We start from the raw sequence: 16,722 nt of genomic DNA on the forward strand, positions 1-16,722 counted from the left end.
GCTCTATGTCCTCCTACGCACAGATAGCATACTATCAGCTCCGCAGGTGAAGTGAAGTATGTACACACACCCACAAGCAAATACAGATACATTCACAGTACACCCCAGTGGTAAACCCCAGGTTACTTCCCCACCTGTCAGAAACAGCATTTTATCAGTCCAACAAACAGCCAGCTGAAAAGATAAAGGGCGGTTTTTCAGTGAAAGACGGTCGGTGTGACCGAATGTGAACTTTTGTGTTTCTTTGCAGAGAGGTGTCAATCAACATGTCAGTAGTTGTGTATGTAAATGTGAATGGATCAGAGTTAGCCAGAAGCTAATTTACATCCATGTAGTCCCTGAGCAGGCTCTTAAAAGTGACGATTGATTCGCACAAATCAGAGGTGAGGTGACTAAGATTAATGTTGACATTTTTAAACCTTATTGTCATGATTTATTACCTTATCTGCTTGACCTGCAGTGGTGAAACACTAAGCATATTGATATCAACTCCTTTATCAGAGAGACTGAAAGTCCGTGCACAATCTACTATACAAGTGAAAAGGTGTACCCATACTCATTCTTTCTGCTCTATCTCCGACCGAACCACACTTTCACCACACATCTCTATATGCAAAATAAATTCGGAACGCTCCCCGAACTGACATAGGCTATTTTTTAGCCGTTCAAGTGTCTTATTTACTCTATTAAATATTACTTTTATGAAACATTCCTACACGGAACACGGAATCACTGCTGCCCCAACACGGTCAGAAACAAGCCCAACCAGCCCACAAACAAGCCCTTTAAACCACGCTACTTACATACACTACAACTCGCTTACAATTCGCAAACCTGGCAACACCCTGCCTCTTACGTCACCAGCTCTGTTGCCAACTACGTTCACTTAATGGGGCCAGTCTTTCACAGTGACACACATGTTACATGAACCACGCGCCCGGGATGGTTTCTACCCCTCAATGTCGTATTTGCTGCGCCCTTCTAATGCTGCGCCACGCCTACTCTACACTCACTGCTTGCAGCAGCAGCACTCGCTGGGAGCTGGGTCTGCAGGCGACCCTCGCGCAGGACATTGATGAGAGACAGAAGGAACAGGAGAGATTATACGATCGCTATTTCGCTTATTCCATCTAAATCTCTTTATTTACAAAAAAAATGACTCGACGATTCCCTTAGTTACATCAACATTGTTCTTTGACATTAATCGGATTGGGCCAACATATCACCCTTACACCGATCACTTTGCCTATTTTCGCCACACAGCCAATTTACTTCCGCGAGCGGCCGGGCCATTCCGCCCATGCGAATGCATGGAGAAAAAAAAGAGACGAAAATCCAGCTGTATCGGAGCAGTGCCACACACACACACAGTCAGTCACACACACACACACACACACAGAGAGGAGTTGACAAGTGAGAGAACGAGACGGCTGTTGCGTTTCACCATGGCCAGTGCTGTTGTAGACAGCGACGACGATGATACACGGAAATAAGTGTGGAAAAGAAAACGAGCAGACATCACAAAGAAATCGATCTGTCCAACGACGATGGTACAAAGACAACAACACAGCCAACTATATTCTTATAGAGAAAAGCTCTCAGCTAATTCGCCCCGTGCAAAACAATTAACGCACGGAGTTGCGGTCTGCATAGCTGCAGACATGCGACCACTATCAGTGGTGGAAAACGCTGGCTTTCAATATTTAATGAGAGTTGCAGAACAGCAGAACCACGTTACAAAATGCCATGCAGGTCACACATGTTTTCACTCCTAAAATGTATCAAACTAATAATACATGTGAAACGTTGCCCGTTAAAATCGTTTTGTCTAAAAGATCGTCAAATATATGGCCGTTAGTACTGTTAATTCAACATCCGGTGAGGGGAGGATACGGATTGTGTATGGAAATCAGCGCATACAGTGGGTGGGCTTTAGACCGGATGTAAGCCACATCCACTAAATGTACACTAAATAGAAATAGTATAAAATACTGCATAAAATGGTGTAGCCTACTGCAGCTATTTATAACCAGGTAGTGTATAAGTGAAATTGAACACTTAAATTAGTATTTAATACTTGAACTAACAACAGATGGGTCTATATACTATTTGACTTTTTTTTTTTTCCTTTCTTTTACTTACTTAGAGCTTAACAAGAATGTTACAAGTCATCTCATCTTAAAGAAACATTTAAAAAATGTTAGGGCATAAAACCCAAAGTTGTTAAACCTTTTATTATTCTCATTCTGATTTGTTATTTATAGAAAATAAATGTGACTTATTGGGAAACAAGTGTTTTTCTTTACAAACCAAGATATTGGCCTAAATTATAATGAATATAGCCCTCAATGCTGAAAAAGAAGGTTTTAAAAAAATAGATTGAAAAAATTTAATCGAACATCGAAGCAAATCGTGAGCTTCAAATCGAAAATTGAATTGAATCGTGGACTAGGCGAATCGTGATAGCGAATCGAACATCGAATCGAATCGTGAGCTGCAAATCGAAAATTGAATTGAATCGTGGACTAGGCGAATCGTGACAGCCCTAATGTATACATACGCCTGCACGCGCACACACACGCACATGCACGCCTGTAAGGCCCCCCCCACACACACACACACACACACCAACATGCGATTCATTAAATAACTATTTCTCCGCACGCGCGCACACAACATTATTCACGTGAAGCCTACAGGGAATTACCGACGGAATGTATATACACACACACACACACACACACACACACACACACACTCCCGGCTCACACGCTTAGAATTTATAGATGCGCGATTACATAACAGCTGGGCGTCATTATAGCGAGCCTTAACATGTTGACTACACTACACTACACATAATAACTAATAACCCGTTTTCAGCTTAAAGCAATTATATTTCATTGAAGCAACTCCTTAGCATTGTTTTCATACCATGGATGTGATAAGAAAATGTATCAAACATAAGGGAAATATTAAATAGTATCGGGTGTACCAGTTTGGGCTTTTCTTTTTTTTCAATGGGGCAATACATTGATTAAACAAACGTTTGATTGATTGAGTTGTACAATGTTATACAACCCTAAACTACTTTTAGAATACACTACACAATACAATACAATTTTAGAACATATAATATTGGCCAATATGTCAAATATGTAAATATTACATATAATGGCATTGAATGGAAGCGGACCATTTGTAACACATGTTACAAATGACCCGCTTTTGCAAGTTTTCTTTGCAGTTGCTTACAGACCAGAATGAATGTGAATTCCGTCTAAACACGATGCAAACTAATGAAGAACATAAGCATGAACACATCCATGTGGATTTTTATTCACCAACACCAAAGACAAAAATTGTAGCACACATATACTCCAGGTGTAAAATTATACGCATTTTGAAGGTAAACACTTCAAACTTCCTTGCTGTACACATACTGACGCGATGGCGTCATGGTGGCGTTGACCAATCAAGAGATAACGTCCATGTTACAACCGTGAAGCGTTACAACCTTGGCGGCTCTCCCCTACATTTGTTACTAACATTAGGTTGTGGCGAAGTAGAAACGTGGCGAGCAGATAGTGTGTTTTGGACAAACAGGCTAGGTATTGGTGTTGATTTGGGTCAACTGGACAAACAGCGTGGTGTTGTTTTGTGTCTGTGTTTGTGTTGGAGCACCTCAGTGTGGCCGTACAGGTCATGTGCAACCTCTTCCACAGAGAGATGGAGACACTAAATCTCAGCTGGACAAACATGTTGGCACGCATGCATCGCTGCCTTGCATGCTGTGTGCTACTGTTGAGTCTGTCACTTACTTTGACTGATTTATGGCATTGTCTTTCTGTTAAAATCCAACTATGTTAATTTAAGAAATCTGGCCATATAGGTCATTGTTTATTCTCTGTGCACACGTGTAGCCTATTGTATGTCAGACTGTATGTCTGTCCCAGTCACAATCCTTTAGTAATTAGGCTGTGGAAATATTCAGGACAAAACAATGGTACATTTCCAATAACCCATCCGTTACTACATGTGGAGTCAACTCCCGCCATTTATTTCTTCCCATAGTGCGTGGCGAAGTAGCTCTGGGATGAGTGCGCGCGAAGCGCGCACGAAATTCTAGTGATGCTACATGCATGTTCTGTTCCTGTTCCTTCTGTTCTTCTTATCCTTGTTTTCATATCTGCACGGCACGTCATGTGTCCAGTCTGTCCACTCTCCAATACTACAATGTATCTGTGTGTACATTAAACTTCAGATTGTGTCGTGTAATACTGCCTGGCGTTATCATGACTGCGCTCGTCTCAACTGAATAATCACTCAATAAACCCTTGCTTAGGCCTGGGCCGTGGATGAGCGATCCAGGCACTTAGGCCAGTAATCCAGCCTGACGGTGTGTCGCGGGTTCGAGCCTGTCGGCCTTTGCCGCATGTCTTCCCCCCCCCCATCTCTCTCCCCCTTTTTTATCTAATTACTGTACCCTATAAATAAAGGCAAAAACGCCCCAAAACATATCTAAAACAAATCGGTGCAGTGGCTCTTCAAGGGTTAGTTAAATCATGGCAGTGAGATCTGGATCACGATTGTTTAATCACGGCATTAAAGCTGTTAAGGGACCACTCGGGTCAACCGAAATCACAACAGATAAATGCGGTATATTATATAAACGCAGGCTTTATAGAATGTTGAGAGGAAACCTGCTCTGGCATACATACATACAACTTATATGTGAGGCTAATTTCTTCACATGATTACGGAGGAGTTTATTGACAATCCGTGCTCATCACGACCATCTACTAACTATACTGTACAGTTGGGAGCAGACGGCAGACTGGCAGCTGTACGCGCTTCTCTGCACTTCCACCACAAAAGCCACGATGACTGAGCCAGCCACCCAAAGCTCCACAGAGACTGTTACGTAACCCTGGAAGATGATGGGGACAGCTGGGAGGAGGCCCGGTATAGTGTCAGGGGGTACAAGGTCACGGTGGGGGGCTGGGGGCCATTTAAGGTAGGAAGGGCCCAAACGACCGAAGCAAATATGAAGTAACGAGGGTCTCGCTTTACCATGAATAACCCTCAAATATAAATGATATATGAAGTGAGGGTGCAGCTAGAGAAGCTACTGTGTTGTCGGTTTCGATTTAACATCCAATTTCCTTCACTCGTAATGAAGCTTCCGATAATTAAATAAATAACTGGTACAAAGCGGTATTAAAATAGAAACACGTCATTGAATGACTTATCGTCGCTCGCTCGTCCTTGGCAGTGAGTATGGGGTGTAAACCGGGATTTGGGACCGAACCCATTCTCAGGACGTTTAGCTACATGTCATCCTGTTTTCTCACTCTCTGTATGTCTCTCTCTCTCTCCATTGCTTCACCCACAGCTGCTAATCATCATCATCCCAACAATGGTTCCAACCCTCATCTTCCTCCTCCTGCCTCCTTCCCCTTGCTCTGTCTGCAACTGACACTGAGGTAGGTGAAGTAGCTAATCTGTAACCATAAAGTGTGTAGGTGGTACCTACAAGGGTAAAGTGTGTATCATTGACAGTGTCACGGGCAGCAGGTGTGTGTGTGTGTGTGTGTGTGTGTGTGTGTGTGTGTGTGTGTGTGCGCGTACGTAACTACCTGCTGGTCCATAAAGTGTGTAGGTGGTACCTACAAGGGTAAAGTGTGTGTCATTGACAATTTGACAGTGTCACGGGCAGCAGGTGTGTGTGCGTGCGTAAATACCTGCTGGTCCCTAGCTTTAATATCCTCAGCAGTGTTATAGTTCCAGGGGTCTGCTCAAACCAGTGTTTAATTTTCTTATATCAATACTTAAAACAATTTGGCTTCCTCCCAGAGTTATGCCACATGTTGTACCATATAGAGGTGAAAACCACAGAGAATTTGGAACCGAGCATTACAGCTGTCTCTCTTTGTCATAAAATAGCATGCCTCGCTACGATTGCCCACTAAAAACTTTTAACGCGGAAACCTGAGCATGTTGTGTGTAAATGACATGGTATCATAAGTACTGCCCTCCGACAGGGAAACTCGAGAGTCACATTGAACCTCTCCAGCCTTCTTCTTGTTCCCAGGCCTTAATGATGAGTTTAAAACACGTCTCTCCATATGGTCTTCTTGTAGGAGGAAATGTGCATGACCTGCCCTTTCCCTCCCCTCTGTCCCCCGCTGCCCTTTCACTGGCAGGAATCCATGTCCCACCTTCTAGATTGAACCTCTTCTGAATTACCTGGTCACCATTCTCTCTGTCGAAGTGGAATCAAAGGGAGTGGAACCCAAGGGAATAGACCACTACAGATCTATGGTTACTGGGGTACAAGAGGAGACGCAAGTTCATCACCAATACTGTAATGTGAGCACATTGCTCGGTACCTACCGTACACTACTGTCTGTGAAAAGTTAGTTTACTGATTGCAGGAAATTAAAATTAGATGAGTGTGCTGTGAACCAGTGCAGGCAAATCGAGTGGCAAAGTGAGTGGCAAAGTGAGTTTAACGTTGTTCAATGCAATCACATCTGTTTGGATGTATATGAGTTGTCAAGGCCAGAAAGTAGTAGACCACTCAGTAGGCGTTCCCGCATAACTTCCGGGTATGATGGTGTTGTCACGCGCATACGCCTAGTCTATAAGTGTTTGAACGTGACTTTGACCGCAGTCTTACGCAGATTTTGACTCACCACCCTAATTACATTGTCACGATGGTATTACAATTTTACTCTAATACCATTACTGCACAACACATCGTTCAAAGAACCCCCTTGGGAAGCATAAGGCGAACATACACACTTTTCCTTCGTTTGAGGCAAGCAGCCACACCAGTCACTACTATCTAATACTAATTTGAAGTTCTGAGAGGCCCTGCCTGCAGTGTAGAAAAAGGCTTGAATGGGGCAGTCAGTTGAAGCTTTCAGGTGTGACTGTAGACTCGTGAAGAGATATAGCAGGACCTAGAAGGTCCTTATTTATTGTCTCCACCAGGCCGAAGGCATGAGGAGAGAGTATGTTTTGCACTCTGTCCGTCCGTCCGTCTGTCCGTACATCCGTCTGTGACTAGCTAATCTCTGGCACCTTTGGCTTGATTGCAGCCATACTCACACACACACTCCCTGAATGCCAGAGCTGAACCTCTGCCCCAAAGTTTTCACATTGGCCTGTTATAGCGCCACCAGGAGGCCGCTTTGTGCAACACAAATCTTTGGACAGTACACTTACAGATTTTGTCCAAACATCGCAAATTGGTACACCATCCAAAAGCTTCCAAAGTTGCCGCAAATCATGAACACATTGTGTGATTTCCGTGAAACTTTGCACGCACATTCTCACTCGGCAGAGGAAGAAATGCCACTTGAAAATGTTCAACTCAGCCTCAGGGTGGCGCTATAACTTGTCGATTAGTGTTTTTATCTATAACTGCACCGATCTGTGTGCACACTCCCTAGAGGCCAAGGAAAAACCGTGGGGGGTTAGGTTTAGGGTGAGGGTTTGAGATAGGTTGTAGTTGTAGGACTAATGACTGGTCTAACCAATGACTAGTCTAAACCAAAAACAGTCTAAACTAAGTAGTTACTGCACCCGTGAAAATGTGCATGCATATTCTCACTTAACCTGACGCTGCCAGATGAGGGCGGTATTGCGGAAACATATTCCCCAACACAACACTCATCTGGGATCTCTGACGGAGTTGAGCCCTGAGTCAGATCTGCTTCGTACCGAACCAATCAGCGTGAGCTAAAGGCGGGATGCGGATGTGACGGTATATAGACACGTCGATATGATTGGTTGTGTTTGCACGCCCACACGGTGATAGACAGACGCTCCCATCCAATCATCTACCATGTATCTTGAAAAAAAGGAACAGCCCCGTCATCGAATTTGCTTCCGCGATCCCAGATCCAAATAAGCTGTGAAACAAATTTGTGTAGCAAGCTTTTTGGATCTGGCAGCGTCAGGTTAATTCTCACTTGGCTGAGGAAGAAATGGCACTTGACAGTTTTCAAATCAGCCTCATGGTGGCTCTACAACAGGCCAAGTCGCGTCACACACACAGATAGATAGATGGATGGATGGATAGATGGATAGATAGATATACGTTTTAATTGATCTCAAGTGTATATATCACCCACTTTCACAAACCTTTAGTCCATTTATATACAGTATACTGGGATAATGACAGTTGCTTCGTTCTGTAATCAGGGTAACAGAACAAAACAGGAGGGAAGAGAAAAGAGAAATTGGAGGGAAAGAAAGGCAACAGTTCTTTGAAACTAATTTTAACCAAGTTTTCTATATTTAATCACAAATTCACAGACAGACAGACAGACAGTCAGACACACACACACACACACACACACGCACACGCACGCACGCACGCGCGCACACAGAATTGTAGGTGTGGTCAACAACAGGCAGGTGCAGCACTTCCACGACATGGAACAGCGGTGAGGGAGGAGTTCCAGAGAAAGAGAATGAAAAGAATTTAGGGAGGGTAAAAAAAGAAGAAAAGCAGAGATGAAGGAGTAGAGAGATCGAGAGAGTGAGAGAGCCGAGAGAGAAAGAGGGAGGAGGAGAGAACGAGAGAGAGAGAAAGCCCCACCAATTCCAGGCAGCTGGTGTAATTATAGAGCACTGAGCAGGGAAAGAGGGGGAAAAAAGAGCTAAAGTTGTAAAAGTTATCACAGTTCTCTCCACCTCTCCCTTCTTTTTGTCATTGGGCTGGTTCTGCCCTCTACACCTGTCTGCCACCTGGACAGATAAGACTGCCCCCAGTGAAGTTTCCCACTTTACCAGATCATGTTTACTGTACATCATCCCCATTCCAGGGAGCTCCCGGTTCAAATGAAGAGAACTAGCAAATAGTGATAGTTTTCCATTACCCTTAGAGGAGATGATCATCAGTCACGACGAGTATTGAATAATACCATATTCCTCCTTTGAAGTTGTTGTTGTTTGTCAATGACCCTGTCACTACTATAGTACATCTCAACAGCACAAGCACTGCAAGAAAAACTTGCAAGAAAAACTTGCGAAAACTTGCGATAAACTTGCAAGAAAAACTTGCGGAAAACTTGCAAACTTGCAAACAGTCAAACCGTTTGTATTCGGAGAAATGTAGATTCAATAATGTTTTATATAGTTGTCCTTTGTAAATTAATGTCAGAGTCAAATATTTGGATTACATTTATTGTTAAATGGATCCATGGAGCTGACATTCATACAGTGCTAACTTAATTCTGTCTGTTTACAGCTCTGGAGCCATCATTTCCATGACATTAACTGTCTTGAAAGAAAATTTAAGGGAACATAGTGGTTTAACATATGGTTGAATATTTAACCCTGAAATGTAGTGTACCGAATTTTTGTTTTGTTTTATATAGTTGAATATGCAATTATGCATGGCCATTAATTTTCTGTTGACAATGTCAGCTCATAGGGAGAGCTGTGGGGAAAAAGCATGCTAGTAGCAATAGTTCCAGGATGTGAGGTAACAAGGTATATGGAAGAGGTAAAGTCACTGACGTAATTTTCGCTATCATGCAATTCCAGACGGCAGATTCGTCGCACCATGGGAGCTAAACTACACCCGGAAGTTTAGTGGAATGCAGTGGAGTCATTGAGAGCCCGGTGACCAGCTCATGAACTGTTGAACAAACACTATTTCTGAATGACTGAAACCTTTGTAAAGTGATCGCCTCTGGAAGAGAAGGCATATAACACATTATTGTCTTAGGTATATCTAAAGAGTACAAAGTCCATATGCCATCCATGAAAGTGTCATGGCGTATTAGTGACTTTACCTTCTTTACAGATACCTTGTGAAGTACCAGGAACAGCTGGGTTCCATTTTAGGTATCAAAAGGAGCAGTGGTGGTTTGTCAAAGAGACTCTTTTAAGGTCAATACTAGCCCAGAATCAGAACTTGTTATACCAATGATTAGTGTGACCGAAGAACCTTGTGAAGGGGAAGAAAGGAAGTTTGATCGAACATTTCTGACGGTTTAAGCTCCAAGTCAATTCAGAGCTTTTGGGCAAAGGAACCTACTGTGGCCTCCCGACGTAAAGGTTGGGTGAGGAATACCGGCATATTTTATTTCCTGCTTTTTGTGCAATGCATTGCCTCTTTGTGGATTATTTGATTTTCTGAAAATAGAAGATCTCCATTTTTTGGTTTGATTACTCTTGGATAACCCTTTGGATACTTTACTAATTGGAGACATTGAAAGGAACTCTGCACTGCGAGGCTCGCCAAGCCACTTGGAGCAAGGATCAGTGTCTGTACGTACATGAAGTGAACACTTGCATAAACTTCAAGTGTTGCATAAGTGTTGACTGACTGCATCCGTTGTGTTACTGGATAGTGCAGAGAACCGTCTCCTCTGGCTATGGGTGGAAGAGTAAGTAGTTTCCACCCATAGCCCGAGGGGGCTATGGGTGGAAACTACTTACACTTGTCTGGGAGATGGGGTATAAAATCTCTACCTTGTTCCGGACTTCAAAGAGATGAACCGACAAAACGATAAATCTGCTCATATCTTAATAATCCAAGCAGGACGTACAGTAGGTGGCACCGTGGCGAGCAAGGAGACATTTGAAAATTAGAATGTGGCTCTGTTTAATCTGAATGCAATGGACCCTTAATATTAGTTTTACAGTGAATCTAGCAGTGCTACAGTTTAAGCTACAATCCTTGTTTTATGTCCGGCGTCTTTTATGACCTACCAAAAGATCTACCCGAACTCAAAACTAACCTAAAAAAAATCCTCTCCTCAAAATACAAGTAATAACTTGAAAACCATAGCTTCCCCCTCCTTTCTCTGTATATACCATATGATTCTACTGAGCTTTATTACAATATGTTTTGTAGTACATTTGTATTGTATTGTACGTATGATATGTGTAGTGCTGATTAATTGAGTACAATGGACCACAATGGAAACAAGCCCCTGGGGCTTTTTGTGTTATCCTTTTAGCATAACCTTTGACTGTAAGTATTCAATCAATCAACCAATCAATAAAAAAAACTCCCTCTCCTAATGGAAAGCGGTAATTGCAGTAATTGCAATGGTGTACAAAAAAGATGCCGCCGCATCCAGTGGCCAATCCAGTGCGCCATCTCCTTCAAATAACTTACATTTTTACCCCAAAACAATTCAGAATTGTATGCGTGGTTACTTGGCAGTAAAATCCACAGTGTTCATTCATTCAGCTCAGAGTGTAACACTGAGGCGTTTACTGTGCAGCGTTTTGTAAAGCAGACATTGCTATTCACAGAAAAACATTTACAAGTACCTGTCACTGTCTTGATCTTCTTTCTTTCTTGTCTCTTCCTACATTGCCCGCCCCTCTGTAACAGGAAGCCTGGTTTTCACTCCGAACTGACTAGTGTGATCTGTCTAGGGCCACACCTATTCTAATATTCGGTTATATATCCGCATTGGATTGTTCCCCCACATTCTTAGAGATGGGCTAACATGCACTTCATGGGTTTATGGCTAGGCACTAACATTATGAGGACTCTGACAGGCTATATCGAATTGATATCTTCTAGTTTCTGGCCTTGACAGCCCATACAAAAGTCTCATCTGATTTCATTAAACGATGTTAAATGATTTTAAACTCTCTTAGCCACTCACTTTATGCATGCACATACCCTCTATTGTCAATTTTAGCTATTTGACGTACAATGAAGTACAGCATATGGGGTTTAAGTGGTTAAAGTCGTTGTTTGAACCCCAGGCAGGGACTTCACATGGCTCACATGAGCCATAAATAGCAGCAACAATACCATGTTTAACATACAGATAATTACATAATAACATCCATGCAATATCACACAAGTGGTTTTATGTGTCTGTATGGACAATGGCCATATCCAGTAACAGTGTCTAAAGTTATGACACCTGGCAAGTCATGTCCGTTATTTAATCAGAAAGTGGAAATAGCCTTTAGCTTCACTGTCATAAACACAAAGAAAGAACAGGATCACAGAAAGGTAATAGGCCTTTTCTCTCTCTTGCACTCTCTCTCGGTCTCTCTCCCACCTATCCGTAATGTCTGTGTGTAACTGTTGCAAAAGTGGTTCACACACCATACTGTGGCCTCGGGGCATCATTAGATGTACTCGCTGACAATGCTAGAGACAAGGAAACCATGTTAACAATGTAAAAGGGAAATTCCCTCTCATTTTTCTTTCTTTGGCAAAGGGAAAATCAAAGTCATGGAGAGGTGGTGGTAGCCTGAAGGTTCGAGAATCAACTTGGAGTTAGAAGTATGGTGGTTGACATGCCTGGGAAAATAAATCTGAGGTGGGGGGGTGTATGACCAAGATGGCAGCATAGGGGGGATTAGATGGGGATGCTACAGGTATAGCTGGGTCAACTCCATCTACACAATATTATAATGAATGTCCTTGGTCTACTACAGATCGTGCTAAAGTTTATAGTCCTAAAATATGGAAGTGAATATGCAGTGGGTATTCTTGCTAGATTTCCAATGTTTTTCTTTACTTTTTTTAATGCAGGGAATTGCAGCAGGTGCTCTGGGTTCAACATAATCCTAAAAGTTGTATTGTATAAATTATATCAGTTAGTTATCTTTTGAATGAAACACGCAAATATTATAAGCCTTTGTCTACTGTTTTCATATGTTCTAGCTGTGTGTGAACACATGGAGTCTAACAGACTATGTCTTTATATTTCTATGTCACTTATATCTGACATATTTTCTTCATGTCTTTTCCGCTTCCCTCCTTTTTTGCCCTCTTGTTATGCACCCCACTTCTGCTGTCCTGTGTGTGTGTGTGTGTGTGTGTGTGTGTGGGTGTGTGTGTGCGCGCACGTGTGCGTGCGTGCACGTCTTTGTGTGTAGAGCAGCTGTCAGCCAACACTCCGCTTGGCAGCCCTTCTGATCCATGAGCCATGAAATCAGCCATTCACACACACGCGCATGTACACGTACACACACACACACACACACACACACACACACACACACACACACACACACACACACACACACACACACACACACACACACACACACAAAGTTGTGCATTCAGCACACTAGTGCCAGGCGGACACTTGTTGCATGTTGTCCTTTATCTTTCTTTTTCTTCCCTTCCTTTCCCTCCTCCTTCCATCCTTCCTTCCTCCCTCCCTCCCTTCGATCGTTCTTTCTTCTGTTCTTTCCTTGTCAAATTACAGAAAATTGACTTCCCATGACAAAAAGAAAAAAACAACAACTTTGGCACCACTACTCAAAGCTAAGGCAGCTTTGTGAAAGGCGGCTCCAGAGTGGCACTGCTTTTGTCTTCCTGGCTTGGCTGCATTCCTGGAGTGTGTCTCATATGGCTCTATTCCCTTTACTCTTGTTCCCCCGTCCACCATGCCCTCTACCCCATTTTCTACCCTCACACACTCCCTTGCTTTCTCCCTGGGAAACAACAATGTCATCTAAGAATGCCTAGGAAGTGACTGGTGTGGTGGTTGGCATCGTTTAAAGTTGGAAGAAATAATTTGTCAGTTTTGTATTTTAATCTAATTTGTCAGTTTTGTATTTTAATCTAATGTATATGTATCTCATTTTATTTATTATTTGTTAGTTTTAGTGAGTAACCCATTCATTAATCAACATTACTTACTAAATGAAGCACATACACTACAGTGTGATCTTTTGATGTATTTCTTCTAGCCACTAGATGGCAATGTTCTGTTGTATATCATTTGAGTAACCTGATACCACAGTGCCAATGACAGCCTGTCAGCCACTGGCAGGCAGCTCGATTTAAACAAACAATCAGAGCAAATACTTCTAAGTGGCTCGTTGGTCTAGGGGTATGATTCTCGCTTTGGGTGCGAGAGGTCCCGGGTTCAAATCCCGGACGAGCCCACCTTTTGATTACGAAGTCTATAAGAAACATCTCTCTCTCTCTCTCTCTCTCTCTCTCTCTGAAATGCATTCATATGCTCCTTGATCAGCTTTCCTGGTAAAACAAAAAGTAATTCTGGAAAAGCCACCAGTACTTTTAAGTATGACCATTAAAGTCACTCATGTGGATTTAAATGCCTCCTCTTGCACCACGCAGAGATTTTCAGCTGCTGCTTTGGATTTATTTGCATCAGGAATTCCCTTATTAGTGTGGTTGCCCTAAAGGGGCAACCAGACTCTTGTATCTCTAACACTTTATTAGTGTGGTTGCCCTAAAGGGGCAACCAGACTCTTGTATCTCTAACACTTTATTCACGGTTATTATTCTCTCCACTACTGGAGTAAGACAAAGTTTGGCGCCCTACAACAACAAGAAGTTTTGACTGTACGCACTTGAGCCAGATGTCAAATTGACCGGAAAAATCGGGAATCGACCGCTTGTACTTTGCTAAGAGAAATGTTGGATATTTTATTTGATATGAATTTATTAGTGATTTAAATTTCCCCATTGACATGAATGGGGAAATGCAAAAAAACACATTCAAGTATTTTTCCCTCTGAGACTGTAAGCACTATAGTTACAAAACTTTCAGGGATATTTCCTAATTATCACTAAAATTAATTAAAAATATTATTTTTTAGGTCGGCCTCATGGTGGCGCTATAACATCCCACTTTACCTTTTGGCTCATAACTCTTGAACCGTAGGTCGTAAAATCAAAATTATTTTTACCCTGGATTCCTTGGGTCATGACGCATCTCCCCATATAGGCCACGCCCTTTTCCGCCATGATGGATTTTCCGCCATTTTGAATTTTGTCCAAAACACACTTTTCGCTTTTCCCACTACAGATTTTGTCCAAATGTCACAGAAATCGGCACACGTGATCTCTGGACCCACCCGATTACAAAACCGACTTCGGAATTTCGGTAGTGCGTGTCGTTCGGCCGTAACCGTCGACCGAAGTCAGTAGGAGGGGCCTATATCACGAAAAACGCCATAAATCACGCACGGCATGTCCAATCCATCCGAAATTTGAATCGCATGTCCGGGGTGGTTCGTTCGACCGAGTTCCGAAAGCAATTCCATTTTCGTCCACAGGGGGCGCCGCAAACGCCATAAATGTAACCGTCTGTCGCGAAAACATGAATTTCGGGGGTCAAATCCCCTCCCAATTACTTACACGCGACCTGAGGCGTGACTCGAAACCGTAACAGGCCGGCGATATCAGCGGCAGGGGTATACACGCGAGCCGCCGCGGCAACCACACTCTGCAATTTTTCAAAATTGCGACCTTTCTAGTTAGTGTGGTTGCCCTAAAGGGGCAACCAGACTCTTGTATCTCTAACACTTTATTATTCTCTCCACTACTGGAGTAAGACAAAGTTTGGCGCCCTACAACAACAAGAAGTTTTGACTGTACGCACTTGAGCCATATGTCAAATTGACCGGAAAAATCGGGAATCGACCGCTTGTACTTTGCTAAGAGAAATGTTGTATATTTTATTTGATATGAATTTATTAGTGATTTAAATTTCCCCATTGACATGAATGGGGAAATGCAAAAAAACACATTCAAGTATTTTTCCCTCTGAGACTGTAAGCACTATAGTTACAAAACTTTCAGGGATATTTCCTAATTATCACTAAAATTAATTAAAAATAATATTTTTTAGGTCGGCCTCATGGTGGCGCTATAACATCCCACTTTACCTTTTGGCTCATAACTCTTGAACCGTAGGTCGTAAAATCAAAATTATTTTTACCCTGGATTCCTTGGGTCATGACGCATCTCCCCATATAGGCCACGCCCTTTTCCGCCATGATGGATTTTCCGCCATTTTGAATTTTGTCCAAAACACACTTTTTGCTTTTCCCACTACAGATTTTGTCCAAATGTCACAGAAATCGGCACACGTGACCTCTGGACCCACCCGATTAAAAAACCGACTTCGGAATTTCGATAGTGCGTGTCGTTCGGCCGTAACCGTCGTCCGAAGTCAGTAGGAGGGGCCTATATCACGAAAAACGCCATAAATCACGAACGGGATGTCCAATCCATCCCGAATTCGAATCGCGTGTCCGGGGTGGTTCGTTCGACCGAGTTCCGAAAGCAATTCCGTTTTCATCCACAGGGGGCGCCGCAAACGCGATAAATGTAACCGTCTGTCGGGAAAACATGAATTTCGGGGGTCGAATCCCCTCCGAATGACTTACACGCGACCTGAGACGTGACTCGAAACCGTAGCAGGCCGGCGAAATCAGCGGGAGGGGTATATATGTGAGCCGCCGCGGCAACCACACTCTGCAATTTTTCAAAATTGCGACCTTTCTAGTTCTCTCCACTACTGGAGTAAGACAAAGTTTGGCGCCCTACAACAACAAGAAGTTTTGACTGTACGCACTTGAGCCAGATGTCAAATTGACCGGAAAAATCGGGAATCGACCGCTTGTACTTTGCTAAGAGAAATGTTGGATATTTTATTTGATATGAATTTATTAGTGATTTAAATTTCCCCATTGACATGAATGGGAAAATGCAAAAAAACACATTCAAGTATTTTTCCCTCTGAGACTGTAAGCACTATAGTTACAAAACTTTCAGGGATATTTCCTAATTATCACTAAAATTAATTAAAAATATATTTTTTTAGGTCGGCCTCATGGTGGCGCTATAACATCCCACTTTACCTTTTGGCTCATAACTCTTGAACCGTAGGTCGTAAAATCAAAATTAAATTTTCCCTGGATTCCTTGGGTCATGACGCATCTCCCCATATA

The sequence above is a fragment of the Protomyctophum bolini genome, assembly GCF_963924005.1.
Source record: "Protomyctophum bolini genome assembly, chromosome: 4".
NCBI lineage: Eukaryota > Metazoa > Chordata > Actinopteri > Myctophiformes > Myctophidae > Protomyctophum > Protomyctophum bolini.